The 10,570-nt window shown below is 49.6% G+C and overlaps 1 protein-coding gene across 2 annotated transcripts in view; it reads right to left on the reverse strand.

Moving 5' to 3' along the window:
* Positions 1-9,290, reverse strand: part of MBTPS1 (membrane bound transcription factor peptidase, site 1) — a 54,614-nt gene extending 45,324 nt beyond the window's left edge. For both annotated transcript variants that reach the window (XM_040443225.1, XM_040443224.1), the window contains exon 1: positions 9,160-9,290. The gene's annotated coding sequence lies outside the window, so the exon portion shown is untranslated. The remainder of the gene's footprint in view (positions 1-9,159) is intronic.
* Positions 9,291-10,570: the final 1,280 nt, after the last annotated feature.

A 10,570-nucleotide genomic window follows, 5' to 3' on the forward strand; every position in this document is an offset into this window, starting at 1 on the left:
CGGGACAGGTGACAGAAGGGGAGGCAGACAGGGAGGGCCTCGTGGCCGTGGCCAAAGGGAGGGAAGGCAGGACGTGACCAGAGGCTCTGGGCAGGGCAGGAGAGGCGAGGACGTGGAGCAGGTTACAGACGTAGAGGTGGTGAGGCGGTCTGCTGACAACCAGATGTGGGGGGCGCGCACGAAAGGAGCCAAGGAGAAACGGAGACCTTTCGGCCAAACACAGACGGCATCTGCCCCTGACCGAGACGAAGGACGCGCGCAGGAAAAGCTGGCGGGGGCACGAGCGGGGGCGGAGCTCTGAACTTGTGAAAATTAGGGTGAGCGCTAGCAGTGGGGAAGCATGGCTAAGGGCAGAAGGGAAGAGGGAGGCCGAACACCCTAGGGGCGCCTGGTTGGGGGGGGGCAGGTTAAACGTCCACCTCCTGATTTCAGCTCAGAGCTCCGGACTGGGCTCTGTGCTGACAGCATTAAGTCTGCTCGAGGTTCTCTCTACCCCCTCTCTTTGCCCCTAACCTGTTCGCTCTCTCTCAAATAAACAAACATTTAAAAAGAAATAAAAACAAAAATCCACCAAAATCTGCGAAAAAGAATTTCCATGATGAAGGATAGTCAAATGAGAAGAGACTGCTGGTTTAACAATTTAAAGGTCACTGATTCCTTCCACAAAAGGGCCACACTAGTGAACAGCAGCCTGCTCCAGCCTCCAAACCCACCGGTGGCTGGAAGGAAGACACCCTCAAGTAGAAAAATCCCATGGAGATAATGGTAGGGTTGGAAATGATGGCAGGAGACCCCCCCCCCCCCGTTTTGTGTGGATATGGCTGACTTGCTTCTATTCTTTGAAGGTTGTTTGTTTATTTTGAGAGAGGTCAAGAGAGTGAGTAGGGGAGAGAAGAGAGAATCCCAAGCAGGCTCCACACTGACAGCGCTGGGCCCAAGGTAGGGCTTGAATGCACCAACCATTGAGATCATGACCTGAGCCAAAACCGAGAGTCGGACACTGAACTGACTGAGCCACCCAGGCACCTCTAATGGCTAGGTGCTAAGAAAACACTCCTTTGAAAGACCGATGGCCCATAAAAATTATGACGCTGACACTGAAGTTTATGGTTTCCCAACCCTAGAATAAGAAGGCTTCAAAATATAAGTTTCCTTGGAGGAAAACAAAAATGCCACTGGGGGTACAGAGGCTGGTGAACAATGGCATGGGGCATTGGGCCCTTGCCTATTCGTGTTAAAGATACCGGTCCCCAATGACTGCTCCACTAGGCCTTCGAAGGCACAGACTGCACCTTCCTCGTCTAAAACATCTACTCACCTGCGTCTACAATGGCTCCCCCACCTCCACCCCCCGCCTCTCACTACAGAGCACAAACCTGGTGAGCATCTTTCCCAAGACAGGCTCACCATCTAGCGGCAAGCAGGTAAGTAGCAGTAAGCACAGAGCATGTAAATACAGACGCAGACTATACACACACGAAAAGCAACCTGTGTTTTTAAGTTTACGAGTGTGCAGGAGAAGGGCAGAGCGGGAGAGAGAGAATCCCAAAGCAGGGCTCAAACCCACGAACCGTGAGATCGGGACCTGAGCCAAAAGCAACAGACACTTTACTGACTGAGCCACCCAGGTGCTCAAGAAGAAACTAACAAGAGTTCTGTCTTTACTTTTCTCCTTCCCCTGTTGCATAACTGAGTTGAGGGCAAGAAGGTAGGTGCTGGTGGGAGAGCCATGGTGGCCCGGTGTGGGCTGAAGGAGTCTTGAGAGGGCGAGAAAGGCGTGTGGCAGACAGGCAGCTGGGGAGGAGAGTAGGAGCCTGAGAGGGGTGATGGCAGTGAAAGAGAAAACTGATTAGTTCAAATAAATACTTACAGATAACGGGAAGGAAGCAGCTTTCTTACTGCAGAGAAGGAAGTCACAGGTAGGAAAAAAGAAAATCTGCAAGATCCACGCAGGATCAGGATGAAGTAGGGAAGTACTGGGGTGAACTCGAGGTTCTCGATACACAGATAGATGTGGAAACAAATACGTACGTGTGTGTACATATATACATACGAACATGCGCATGTACATTTCCTAGCTCCGCCTACTGCAAGGACACGGAGGCAGTGATACCCCAACAAGAGGAGCCCATCTAGTGCCCAGAACTGGTTTTCTAAAGGCCATTCTGTGCTACAAGAGACCAGGCTCCTTGGAGACAAGCTAGTTCCAGACTGGGCAGGTGAGTCCAGACCATCTCGTGCCAGAAAGTGAGAAAGCACTCAAAGAATAAGGGGAGTGTGAGGAACACAGAGGCCGGCATGGGACAATCTGCACGTCAAAATAAATAATGAAAATAACAGATCCTAACTCACTGAATAACACACAAAAGTCCATGATGACATTTATAAATAAACTGAAAGTTGGAGGAACGAGACATCTACATAGTCCCAGAACGCCTGCCGACAAAAATCCTCATTTCCAAAGGGAAAAGGGGTAACTCTACAGAAGACCAGCTTCACCAAGTGAACCAGCGGTGGGACAAATGGAACCACAGCCACACACTGCAAGAGGCTGGCATCACTCGTGGGGTTCCGGCCAAAGATGCACACCTCGAATCAGTTCAGGAGGAAACATGAGAATCCAAATCAAGGGGCACTCTTCAAAATGTACTGGCCTGGAATTTTCAAAATTACCAAGGAGATGAAAGCCAAGGAATGGCAGAGACGCGGCTGCGGATGGAAGGGGACTCGAGAGACATGACCGGTAAGTGAACTCGAGGTTCTCCACTGGGTCCCTCTGCTGTGAAGACATTACTGAACAACTGGCAAACCCGAACGGGGCCCGCCTGAAAGCAGATAGCAGGAGTGTAGCAAGACTAATTTCCTGATTTTGAAGGCTGTGCTCTGATTATGTAAGAAGGACTTTGCTTGCAGGAAATGCCCCATGAAGTATCAAAGGATAATGGGTATCAGGTCTGCAACTCACTTTCAAATAGTTCACAGACCAAAAAAAAAAAAAAAAGTTTTGTGCTGTTGTTGGAACCTTTCTAGTAGGTTGAAACTGTTTCCAAAGTATGCAAAAAGAAGAAAAAAAAGTTTCATATTTAGCCTCAGCTTCTAGGAATGAATAAGAAGGACGGGAGTATTAACTTTTTAAAAGGGGGAAGGAATTTTAGTCTCTTTAATTACAGTCTGCTGCCCACCATGTGCATAATCAGACTATATACCACGTCAAACAGACTCACATGCATCAACTGCTATACAGAATGATGTTCTCGCATCCCAACAGATTTGACTGAGCTAATCAAAGTGAAATTCAAACTATTTCTCATTCTAATGAATTGACAGAGCCCCTGAAAAGATTCAGGGTAATTTGTTAAAACTGATACCAGTGTTCACATAATTTACATTATAACCACCAAGTAACTTTTTGAAAACCAAAGCACAATTGCCGGGGAATATCCTGTTAGTTTCAGCTGTCCATCACAGCGGACTTGATATTTTTCCACATCGGAAATGATCCCCATAAGCCTACCTACCACCCGTCACCATATGAAGTGATTCCCAGGCAGGCTGCACCTTTTGCATCCCCCAACGAGTTATAAGTTAGTCCCCTTTCCCTATTTCATCTGCCCCCTCCAACCCTTTCCCACTATGGTAACCAACACAGAGAGAGACAAACATAGTCTGTCTCTATGTGTCTTGCGTGTCTGTAAAAATCAAGTAACATTTTGAGGACATAAATTGAGACACGCAGTATAAAACAGATCATGTTTAAGAATTCAACCCAATAAAATGAGGACTCTCATGTGTCGCTGGTGAATGTAAGAAAACTCCTGTTAACTTCTTACAACTGTAATTTACCAACATGTATTAAAAGTCTTAAAAATGGAAGCAAAAACCTCTAACAAACCCAGTGACACAACAAACACTACCACATACCAAGCACTTATCAGGAGGCAGGTGCTACTCTAGGCAATCTGCATGTATTAACTCATTTCATCTTAACAACCTGTTACTGACCACCCCCACCCCCCACCCACGGCTCATCACCCCGCCCGGTGCCACACAGCTGTGACTGGGAAAGCTGGGCTGGGAACTTGTGTGTTGGGCATGGAGGCCATACCTGTAAGTGGTAGGTTACCCAGCTTTTCTAAAATCTCCCCTAGAAATTCATTCCATAGAAGTGTGAATCTGAAAGCATACAATGATTTATACCCAAAGATTATAACCGGGAAAAATTAAAGACCATCTAAAGGTGCAACAGACTAGCTAATTAATTAACTAACCAATACTATGGAATGCTGTGTAGCAATTTCAGATTATATTCCTCTGGAAGGCTGGATAATGGTTCCCCAAAGATACCTACATCCTCCTCCCCAGAGCCTGTACATGTTACTTTATAGGGCCACAGGGATCTTGCAGGTGTGATTAAACTAAGGCTCTCGAGATGGGGAGAGTACCCTGGATTATCCAGGCGGGACAATGTAATCGCAAGAGGGAGGCAGGCCCACGGGGCTACTCCTCCACCAAGTAGCAGATGAGATATTGGAAGCTGAGGCTGAGATAATCAGGGGACGGGCGCCAGGAGCCAAGGAACGCAGGTGCCCCTGGAAACCCAAAAGGGAAGGAAACAATCTGGCCCAGAGCCTCCAGAAGGAACGAAGCCCCGGTGACGCCCTGATGTCAGCCCAGGGAGACTGATTTTGGACTGCTGACCTCCAGAACCGTGAAAGAAGAAATATGTGTGGTTTTAAACCACTAAGTTTGTAGAAATTTGTTAGAGCAGCCATAGGTCTTGGAAAGATTTCTCAAAGAATATGGGGAAACGTTCGTGCAAATATTAAGTGAAACAGTTCATGGACAGGGTGATCCAAATCTTGACTTTTAAATAATGTATCTATATGCATAGGAAAAAAAGAATATGAAAACGTGTCTACCTAGTCGGTTAACAGTGGTTCATTCTACCCTTCAACGATATCATTACAGGGAGCTATTTTCTCAATTCTATTTATTTACATTTTTACAAAGAGTATGTGTTACGCTTTCATCATTAAACTACCAATTGAAATACTTCAATAAGCCGTCTAAAGTCAGTTTTATGGAAAAACAAATTTTCTGGCAAGACCGTGGCCGAAAGATTCAAAATAAATTAAAGATTGTGGTTTTCTTTAATAAATTGAAACATTTTATTTATTTTTAAGGACATAATCTCTATGCCCAACCCATGATCCTGAGATCAAGTCACACACTCCATCAAGTGAGCCAGCCAGGAACCCCAAAGATTTAGTTTTATTTATACAGACAGCAGAGCTTAAAAGGAACAGATTTCCTAGAAACCGTGTTAAAAAAATCCGTCTGTGTCTACCTCCCAGCTTCAGGCCAAGCTTTTCACTCATTCATTCTGAACAGGCTTATCATGGGCGGTATCACCTACTCACTGGGCCTAGTTAGGGCTGTTACTGGACCCATGGCTTCCTGGATTTACTTTCTAGGAATACTTCCCATACAAAGCTACGGCCTAAAAGATGGTATCCGCATAGTGATGGATTTTCCAGAATTGTATGCCTCTAACACAAGCGTAATCAAAAAACATTTGACATCAAATACTAAGTGGAAAATTAACAGTTCAAATCACGTATGCCAGGAACAACATTTAAGGAGATTTGCGTGAAAAACGAGTCAAAATAGACAAAATGTATTACCCAGGCAAACAACTGGTCTGACCAGCTCTGAGGTTCTTCTACTTTGCATTAGAAAAGAATGTCACCAAGATTACAATCGCGGTTATAAACTAAAGCATATCTGAAATCATTTCTTTGCAAGTAAGAACGCAATTCAGGAGGCAGGAAAACTACCTGCTTGTATCCCCCGATGGTCCTCTGATTATGCAGATACACCAGCTTTTTAATGAGCCTTTACTGAAATAGCTCTAGAGAAAACTGAACTGTGTTTAGGCCACGAAAGGGTAGCATTCAGTTCAATTAAACCCTGGCTATAAAAGTACCACTTTCGTAACTAATTGCGTGCTTGGCTGTGCTGCCATTGTTTAATAGGCTCACATTTAAGCAATGCCAAACCACACTATCTTGAAATAAAGGTGTATTCTTCAGCCTGACTGAACCATTCCTTCTGGCACATTCTGTCCATTAGCACGCTTTGTTAAGGGGAGAAAACAAATAATTCAGCCCGAAGAGTCAACAGCACCAGAGTGAAGAGGCCCAGGTCTACACTGCCCTTTACTGCCTATTCCTTCACAGGAGCTGTGCCCGTCTCCTTACTCTCTTTCCCCTTCGGTCATTCACTATTGGCTAGCTGCACGAAGCACCTCTGAACTTAGTACGCTCACGTTACTTGAAGCTCATTTCCTTAAGCAAAGGCCTCCTCAAGATAGTTAACAGATCTCCGCAGCACGTCATTAGGTCACAGGGAAGGGAAACTTGACCTGTCTCCTTTTACCACCTCCTGGCCTGTCTTAGGCAAGATGCTGAAAGAGACCAAAGTCCCTGGCACCCTCCCAAATACCAAATGCAAAGTCTAGCCTCCCATCTTGTTTTTTTTTTTTTTTTTAAATGTTTATTTATTTTTGAAGGAGAGAGAGACAGCATGAGCCAGTAAGGGGCAGGGAGAGAGGGAGACACAGAATCCGAAGCAGGCTCCAGGCTCCCAGCTGTCAGCACAGAGCCCAACGCGGGGCCTCAACTCATGAACCATGAGATCGTGACCTAAGCCGAAGTCGGATGCTTCACCGACTGAGCCACCCAGGTGCCCCTAGCCTCCCATCCCTAATATTTCAAGTCACCAAGGATTGGGAGTTGTCAAATTTTCCCAAAAGAATATAAAGTAATATCTCCACTCTCTCCTAGTGCAAAGAGGCAGTCGTGAACCTCCCGCTAAAATCCCTGCTTAGGACGCTAATGGAAACCAGGTGCAGTATACCCAAACTTTCACCCTTCCTAGCTTTCACTACTCTGTGACAATTACAGTGGCTGCCACACAGAAGAGGCAGTGGGCAGGGCAGAGCGATTGCCATCTACCAGTAGAATGACAGAAGATGGGGGGCGCCTGGGTGGCGCAGTCGGTTAAGCGTCCGACTTCAGCCAGGTCACGATCTCGCGGTCCGTGAGTTCGAGCCCCGCGTCAGGCTCTGGGCTGATGGCTCAGGGCCTGGAGCCTGTTTCCGATTCTGTGTCTCCCTCTCTCTGTGCCCCTCCCCCATTCATGCTCTGTCTCTCTCTGTCCCAAAAATAAATAAAAAACGTTGAAAAAAAAATTAAAAAAAAAAAAGAATGACAGAAGATGGAATCACACAACATGTGAATTTGAAGGGAAGGTTAAAAACTTCTTAGAAGAGCTTCAGCTTGATCCCATGGGGCCCCGGGTGCTTCAAAGGCTCTGCAAGCACCAAATTAGACTTTCTCGTTTTTCACAGACACAACCAACTCTTGATTATGAGATGCGTGGGGAGGGCAGTGGAGAGACCTCATGGGCAGGAGTCCTAGCAAGGCCACTCCCAGACACAAAAGCCACATATAATCCCACCTCGATGTAGGAAATACTCAGGAGACGAGACCAGAGAGACAGCAGATTAGTGATTGCCTGGGGCTGGAGTCAGAAATGGGTAGTGGCTGCAAATGGGCACCAGCGATCTTTCTGGGGTGATAGAAATGTGCTAAAAGTGGGCTGTGAGGGTACCTGGGTGGCTCAGTCGGTTAAGCATGTGACTTCGGCTCAGGTCATGATATGGTGCTTTGTGGGTTCACGTGGGGCTCTGTGCTGACAACTCAGAGCCTGGAGCCTGCTTTGGATTCTGCGTCTCCCTCTCTCTCTCTGCCCCGCCCCCACTCAGAGAGAGAGAGAGAGAGAGAGAGAGAGAGAGAGAGAGAGTGTGTGTGTGTGTCGAAAACAAACGTTAAAAAAAAAAATTTTTTTTTAACGTTTATTTATTTTCGAGAGAGAGAGAGGGAGGCACAGAATCCAAAGCAGGCTCCAGGCTCTGAGCTGTCAGCACAGAGCCCGACGCGGGGGCTCGAACCCACAAACCGTGGGATCATGACCTGAGCCAAAGCCGGACTCGCAACCGACTGGGCCACCCAAGCACCCCATACACTAAAAAAAAATTTTTTAAGTGGGCTGCGGTAATAACTGCACAACTCTGTTTACTGAGGAAAACACTGAATAAGAACCCTTAAAATAGATAAATTCTATGGTATGTAAATTTTGCCTCTAAAAAACTCTGACATAAAGGCATTTATATAAAATGTGTGCTGCTCATAAAAAAAGGTGGGAAGAATCCGCTCCTCGTTTTTATACAAATGCAAACTGAGAGCCCGCCGTTGGGAGCGGTGCTTACTAGCAAAGCTAAGAAAGACCAGAGGGCCACAGGAAAATAAATGCTAAGGAGTTCAGCGCTGTGATCTCATGCCACTCTATCTCCCTCCGAAGTGTCGTCCAGAACCTAAAGTAAACGTAAATATTTAACCTAATTTGCACAGACACAATGGGCCGAGATTCCCAGAGGCTCTCACCAAAACAAGGGTAAACGTCTTAAGAAAAACGGTATTGATCATCTAGAACAGTCTCAGGTAGCACCGACAGGACAGGGCAAGGCAAGACTGTAAGATCCCGCAGGTCTGGGAGGCAGGCCGGTCCTGAGAGTAGAACCCAAGAGTCACTCGGGCCCCCCTTGCCCACGAGCCTCCTACAGTCCTGAAAATCGGGGTGTTCGGCGAGGTGTTCAGACTGGGACAGTGCAAAGAAGGGAGGTCGTCGAAAATGGGACAGCGGCCCCCCCTGCGCGAGCCGACCCACGACCGTGGGTGCGCTGGGAGGCCGAGGGAGGCCGGGCACACGGTTTCAGGCCGTCGAAGTTTGTTTCACAGAAAGAAAACTGGGGGGAGGGGGGGTGGCGAGCAAGCCAGCACCGCGCTTGAGCCCGCAGAGGGGACCGAGCAGGGCCACCAGCCGCAGCCCGCCGAGCACGCACGCGCTGTCCCGGGTGCGGGAAAACGCCCGCGCCCCCCGCCCCGGGCCCCTCCCGGCGGGTCCAGGCGCGCAGCGAGGCCCCGGCCCCGGCCGCCGCCGGCGCAGACCCCCGCCCTCGAGGCCTCGGGCGCGCGGGAGGCCGCGCAAGTCGGGGAGGGGGCGTCGCTCCGGGCAGCTGGCAGCCTCCTAACCTACCTCCGACCGCCTCAAGCTCGGGTCCCGCGGGCCCGGGATAACGGCGCCTCCGCAGCGAACACGCCTCGCGTCTCCATTCGGGGCTGTTTACTCCCAACTCTCGCGAGAGGGCGCGACCGGGGCGGGGAGAGCGACGCCTGGGAGCGCCAGCCCCACCGGCTGTGCGTCCCCTGCGTGCCCCGCGCGGGCCTGCGTGCGCGCTCTGGAAGCCGGGGGCCGCCGGGGGCCGCCGGGACCGGGTCGGGAGGACGGACGCAGGTCTCGCGACACTTGCGGTCCGGGACGGGGCGGAAGGTGGGGGGCGTGGCCAGACTGCGAGGACCCGGCCGTGGCGGGGGGAGCGGACTCTCGGGGTGGCTGCTTGTGGGCCGTTGGGCCTTGGGGCCCGAAAGCGGCACCGCGGAGCCGGGGACCAGGGAGGATGACCCTGGCGGAACGGCTGGCACTTGACGCAAACGCCTGCGAGCTCCTACCCCTTCACCCTCCTCGCGGGGACTGACGGGGGCCGGAGCCGGAGCCAGGCTCGGGCGCCACCCCCAGGCACGCACCCTGCAAGCCTCTGTTGGTTTGCCCGACGCGATGGGCCCGGGGAGGCGGCCCGCTGGTGGCTCCGGGATCAACCCCCTGACGTGCGAAATCCCTGCCCCAACCCCGCCTGCCCGCTCCGGACTCCGCTCCTCGCCCCACTTCGCGGGGACCACTTGACGCCCAGTGGTTTTCGTTGTTGGAAGAAACAGGATCTGTGCGCTAAACTCGGAAACGTTGGCCTCCCCAGAGATGCCCGCGTGGTTTACATACTAGGATCACGAGCTGTCTTAGGCCTGCATGTTGGCTCTGGGTACAAGTGGGGGACCAAAAGCACGTTTTAGGTAACGCTTGTGTAAAAAATGATGTGCTATAATCAGATAAAACCGTTTATATCTTAGAACTTCCCACAGCACCATGATAATGCTGAATGGCACCAACGTGACAAGAAAGCACAGCACTTCATAGTCCCTTTATCATTATTTAACCAAGCTGATTTATACCCTAGATTAATACACCATCACCAACTAGCCTTGCGATCTTGGGCAAGTTGTACCTCAGCCCTTTGTACCCCACCTTCCTTACCCCAGAGAGGTATTTACACCTACCTTCCAGGATGAAGGTTAAAGGAAACACACAGGGCTGGGCACACCCATGTTCAATAAACAATGATGACTGTCGCTAGACCCGCCCACACCTGATGAAGTTCTTCTCCCCATTCTGAGATTGCATCAATGTTAGGAACTTACAGAGAATTCTTGACTCTTGCATTCATAAATCCTCAAAGTGAAGCCCTCCCATGCTGCCACCATGTAATGGTGGCACTTGATCTTAAACTTAAATGTGGGTGTGCCTGGTTCTTGATTTTGGATCAGGTCATGACCTC

This window comes from Herpailurus yagouaroundi, unplaced genomic scaffold, assembly GCF_014898765.1.
Source record: "Herpailurus yagouaroundi ecotype Mexico unplaced genomic scaffold, PumYag 190, whole genome shotgun sequence".
Lineage (NCBI taxonomy): Eukaryota > Metazoa > Chordata > Mammalia > Carnivora > Felidae > Herpailurus > Herpailurus yagouaroundi.